Genomic DNA, 5,158 nt, shown 5'->3' with positions numbered 1-5,158 from the left:
TTCATTTTTCTATGAAATAAATCAAAAACTTTCTCTCTCCATAGTATAGTCTTATAATTTGTTTCTACGCGTAACAACTTCTACCATGAAGAAGATGAATCAACAACGACTTTTACCTTCCGAGTTTTGCTATTGCGTACTATTAATATTTTTTCTAATGTTGTTGAATTGATATTATTCAGGTTTAAACAAGAATGAGAAACCAGTTGGCATCACACTACAATAAAATACAAGTGCTTCTCAAAACTCGAGACTATTATTCTTATTCTATTATCACATAAAGTTCATCGCTGGTCTGCTACAAGAAGGCGAAAATTACCAAGTCGCAACGAATAACACCCTTGACAACTATACCTCGGACAATCGTCATCTTCGGTGCAAGAATACCGGCCTGTTCCCTCAAAATCCATCAACCGCTCTCGCTGTTTACTATATATAGGTGTTTCAAATGGAAGAGTAACACCAACAAGTTACACTTCCAAGTTCTTCTTGACACAAAGTAAAGATGGAGAACAAAAAGGGTGCACAAATAATCTTGCATGCTTTTTATCTTCTTGGTTTAACTTCTATGTTTTTTGCATCACTAGCAGTAGCAGACTATGAAGAAGTGGTGCTGGAACAGCTAGCTGATGTGACAAATGATGAAAAAAACAGCATGCAAACTTATATAGTTTGGGTTGAAAAGCCGGTCTCTCAGAAATTTTCTCCGCAATCGAATGAAGATTTAGAGAGTTGGTACCAGTCATTCTTGCCTGAAAGTATTGCAAGCTCAAACCAACAGATGAACCAGCGAATGGTTCATTCATACCGCAACATAGCAACAGGTTTTGCTGCAAAACTGACACCCGAGGAAGTGAGAGAAATGGTAACAAAAGAAGGGTTTGTCTCAGCTCGTCCACAAAGAATTCTGCCGTTGCAGACTACTCATACTCCTGACTTCTTGGGGTTGCACCAAGGGTCTGGACTTTGGGAAGCAGCAACTTACGGTAAAGGTGTAATAATTGGACTTTTAGATACCGGGATTGTACCAGATCATCCCTCGTTTAATGACGAAGGAATGCCCCCTCCTCCAGCAAAATGGAAGGGCAAGTGCGAGTTCAATGAGACATTGTGCAATAACAAGCTTATTGGTGCAAGAAATTTCATAGGCGTAGGCAAAGGCCAACCAGAACGAAGATTTCCATTTGACATAGCTGGTCATGGAAGCCACACATCTAGCACAGCTGCCGGAAGGTTCGTGGAAGGTGCAAGCGTGTATGGGCAGGCCAATGGCACAGCTGCTGGCATGGCACCATATGCTCACTTGGCAATGTACAAAGTCTGCGAAGGCTTTGGTTGTGCCGATGCTGACATTTTTGCTGCTCTGGACGTTGCTATTGATGATGGAGTTGACGTGCTTTCCCTCTCACTTGGTGGCCCCTCACTTCCTTTCTATGATGATGTAATTGCAATTGGTGCATTTGCAGCAATTCAAAAGGGAATTTTTTTCAGCTGCGCAGGTGGAAATTCGGGTCCTTGGAATCGCACCTTATCAAATGAGGCGCCATGGATTCTCACAGTTGGAGCAAGCACCACCGACAGAATATTAACATCTGGATTGCAGATTGGAGACGAAAAACAGTACCATTTTGACGGAAAATCTTTGTCCCAGCCTGAAGATTTTGATTCAACAGTTTTGTTACCTCTCGTTGATGCAGGCTCATTTGGCAACCAATCATCTTTTTGCAAGGCAGGGTCTCTCGAAAATGTTGAAGGGAAAATAGTGTTGTGTGAGACAGGTGGAGGAGTAACAAATATTGCCAAGGGGGAAGAAGTGAAAAGAGCTGGTGGTGCAGCCATGATTCTCATGAACAAAGAGATTGATGGATTTAGCACCTTGGCTGAAGCTCACGTGCTACCAGCAACACATGTCAGTTACGCTGCAGGGTTGCAAATTAAATTGTATATAAGTTCAACCTCAACACCTAAAGGTACAATCTTGTTCAACGGCACTGTCATCGGAGATGCGCTTGCTCCCAAAGTTGCTTCCTTTTCATCAAGAGGACCAAACATTGCAAGCCCCGGAATTTTGAAACCTGATGTCATTGGACCCGGTGTTAGCATCCTAGCAGCATGGCCTTATAATGTGGACAATGTCACACATCCGAATCCCAAGGCATTATTTAACATCATTTCGGGTACCTCAATGGCCTGTCCTCACCTAAGTGGCATTGCCGCCTTGCTCAAGAGCACCCACCCTGACTGGTCACCAGCTGCTATTAAATCAGCTATCATGACTACCGCTGATGTATTAAACCTCCTAGGCTCACCCATCGTGGATGAAAGTGGCCTTAAACCCGCCGACGTCTTTGCAATTGGTGCAGGCCATGTTAACCCTTCAAAGGCGAATGACCCGGGGCTCATCTTCGACTTAAAACCAGAGGATTACATTCCTTACTTGTGTGGTTTGAATTACAATGACACAGCGATAAAGATCATCACCCAACAAGCAGTGCAATGCTCCCAAGTTGGAGCCATTCCAGAAGCACAGCTCAATTATCCTTCATTTGCTATTACAATAGGCCCCAATCAGACTCGGACTCAGTATTATACAAGGACTGTGAGGAATGTCGGGCCAGCTACTTCAACCTACAATTTGGAGCTTTTAGTACCACATGAAATGGGCATGAGTGTGAATCCTCAGGTGCTTACATTCACAGAGGTTAACCAGGAGATTACATACCATGTCGAGTTTAATGCACAGGACGGCGCAGGGAAGGATGGTGTACCATTTGGTCAGGGATACTTGAGATGGTTTTCCGATATGCATAATGTTACTACCCCTATAGCTGTGCTCTTTGACTCTTAAATAAAATCAAAATTTAGTCCTCTAGAGCAGTTGGGATTAATAAAAGGAGTTTGTTGTAACGAGTCAAGATAGAGAATGTCAACTGTTCGATTCCCTACCTTGTATAAAAAGGAAATTGGGCCTAGAGAAGCCAATAAAAGTGCACATGAAGATTTTCGTTGAAAATAAACTTAAAGAACATTTATTCAAAGATGGGGAGAGACAACTGCTTTCCTCCCTTCTCCATCCAAATTATAAATTTATCACAAGACGACCAAATTTAGCAATGGCAAGAGCCACCTGATTAAAACTACGTGGATTAAACCGACAAGATAAATCCTCGAATTGTGCCATCAACCTAAACCTTTCATTACATACACTAGTAGAAAAAATTATTTGCACGACAAATTTTCGGGCGACAAAGCAAATATCTTTGGGCAATTAACACTAGCGCGACAAATTTAACTAACGATCCCGCAAAAATAGCTTAAAACAAAAGTAAAAAAACCTATGCGACAAATACTTGCGTCGCACAAGGCAACTTTGCACAGAGAAGACAAACTTTCATCGCACAAAGAGGAAGAAAAAAGGTGGGTAAGGTGAGTTTTTGGCCCAGCAACTCACGAGAAGAAGATTTTCCCGCTACAATCTTGTGCGAGGACATCTCGTCATGCAAGGGGATCTAAAATGACAATTTGAACGTTTCTGGCAATGTGATTACTGCAACCTTTGTGTGACATAGTGTTCATCATCTTGCCCGATGAACATTTCATCTCACAAAGTGCTTTGAAAATGGCAAATAAACTTTTCGACCGATGTAATTATTGCTGCGTTTGCATTAACAGGTTATCTCCCTCTTTTACTCACTTTGTTTTCCCAAAATCCTCTATTTCCCTTTTTTTTTTTCTTTTGCCACAAACTCCTTGTATCGATGGCCGATTCCGCCAGTGGTCCGAGTAAAGGGTGTGAGGGAGAAGGAGTTGGGAAAAAGAAGGCAAGGGTTACACCTAAAAGTGTCAGAAAAGGAAATAATGACGAGCGCAAGGGAATCAATGTGAATGATTTCAGCAAATTTGAGAGAAGTCACATGCTGAACTTGCGCACGAGATTGGGTATGCATTGTGGAACAAATGTCTTACAGCCGAGTGGGCGTCTTGGAAGAAGGTATCGAAGGATTTGAAGAAGTCTATGTTGGATGACTTAGCAGTAAGTGGGAGTTAATATATTAGTAATTATTTTTGTAATATAATATATTATGATGTTTAATTTTTAATTAGTTTATTTGATAAAAGGAGTTGTATATTATTGATGAAACAGAACCGAACCTGATGAGTTTTGTGGATGATATATTCAAGAGACGTTAATGCCAGTGGAAGTATGGCGTAGCCCACTATGGAGAAGCACCACCAGCAGAGTAGTATTTTTTCCGATGTTATGGACGAATAAATTAGTTTTATAATTATGTATTTGTGGATAATACCATTAAATAATTATTTAATTTCTATTAATAATTTAATATGGACATTAAGTATTTATTTTCTTTTGTCTAAAAAATGACTTTCAAAGTACTATTATTGACAGGTCACCATACTTTGTAGTTAACTAGCTTCCTCAAGTAGCATAGATTTTGCGAATCTGTGTTACTTGGAAACGGTAGTTAACTGCAAAATTTGATGACCTTACCAATTCTAATATTTTGAGAATCTATTTTTTAGAAGAAAGAAAATAAATACTTAATGTTTCGTCGAAAATAAATACTTAATGTTTCGTCACACAAGTATTTGGGCAACGAATATTTCGTCACTTAAGACACATTTGCATGACGAAACAAGGTATTCGTTGCCAAGTGATGTTGCAATTGTTGGTGGGAATTTAAGGTGCAACATTTATTGTTCACGTTGCGCGATGAATGCTAACCCTTTTCTGAAATAGACGGTCAGGCTTTTAACGCGTAGTAATTTTTACGAACTTTGCATGACAAAGGCCCCAGGAGTCTTTAAAAGCACAGATTCTGTCTCCCTTTTCCACACAATGGTTTCTCAAAATTCTTAAGGTTCCCCTCCCCATTTTTGTCCTTCCCGAATCCCTTGTATCCCAATTTTTGTTTTAATTTTTCAACGATGGTCGATTCCACCCTTCCTCCATCAATGGGATCCAAGGGCGAAGGATCGCAAAAAGGTAATAATAAATTTTTGTGGATTTAAGAGTTATAATTTTTTGCTAGAAAAATAATTGTTGGATTAATTACGTAGTTCAATAATGAAATTTATCTTTTTCGTAGGAATAAAAACAAAGACAACTTCGGGGTAGGCACGATTGGTGATTGATGGC

General features: G+C 40.1%; 1 pseudogene; it reads left to right on the top strand.

Annotated features, from left to right (window-relative positions):
* The first annotated feature begins 505 nt into the window (after positions 1-505).
* Positions 506-2,848, top strand: LOC137721889 (subtilisin-like protease 3 pseudogene; annotated as a pseudogene).
* Positions 2,849-5,158: the final 2,310 nt, after the last annotated feature.

This window comes from Pyrus communis, chromosome 4 (assembly GCF_041283825.1).
Source record: "Pyrus communis isolate YQ-2024b chromosome 4, ASM4128382v1, whole genome shotgun sequence".
NCBI lineage: Eukaryota > Viridiplantae > Streptophyta > Magnoliopsida > Rosales > Rosaceae > Pyrus > Pyrus communis.
This window is presented reverse-complemented; position numbering and strand designations above follow the sequence as displayed.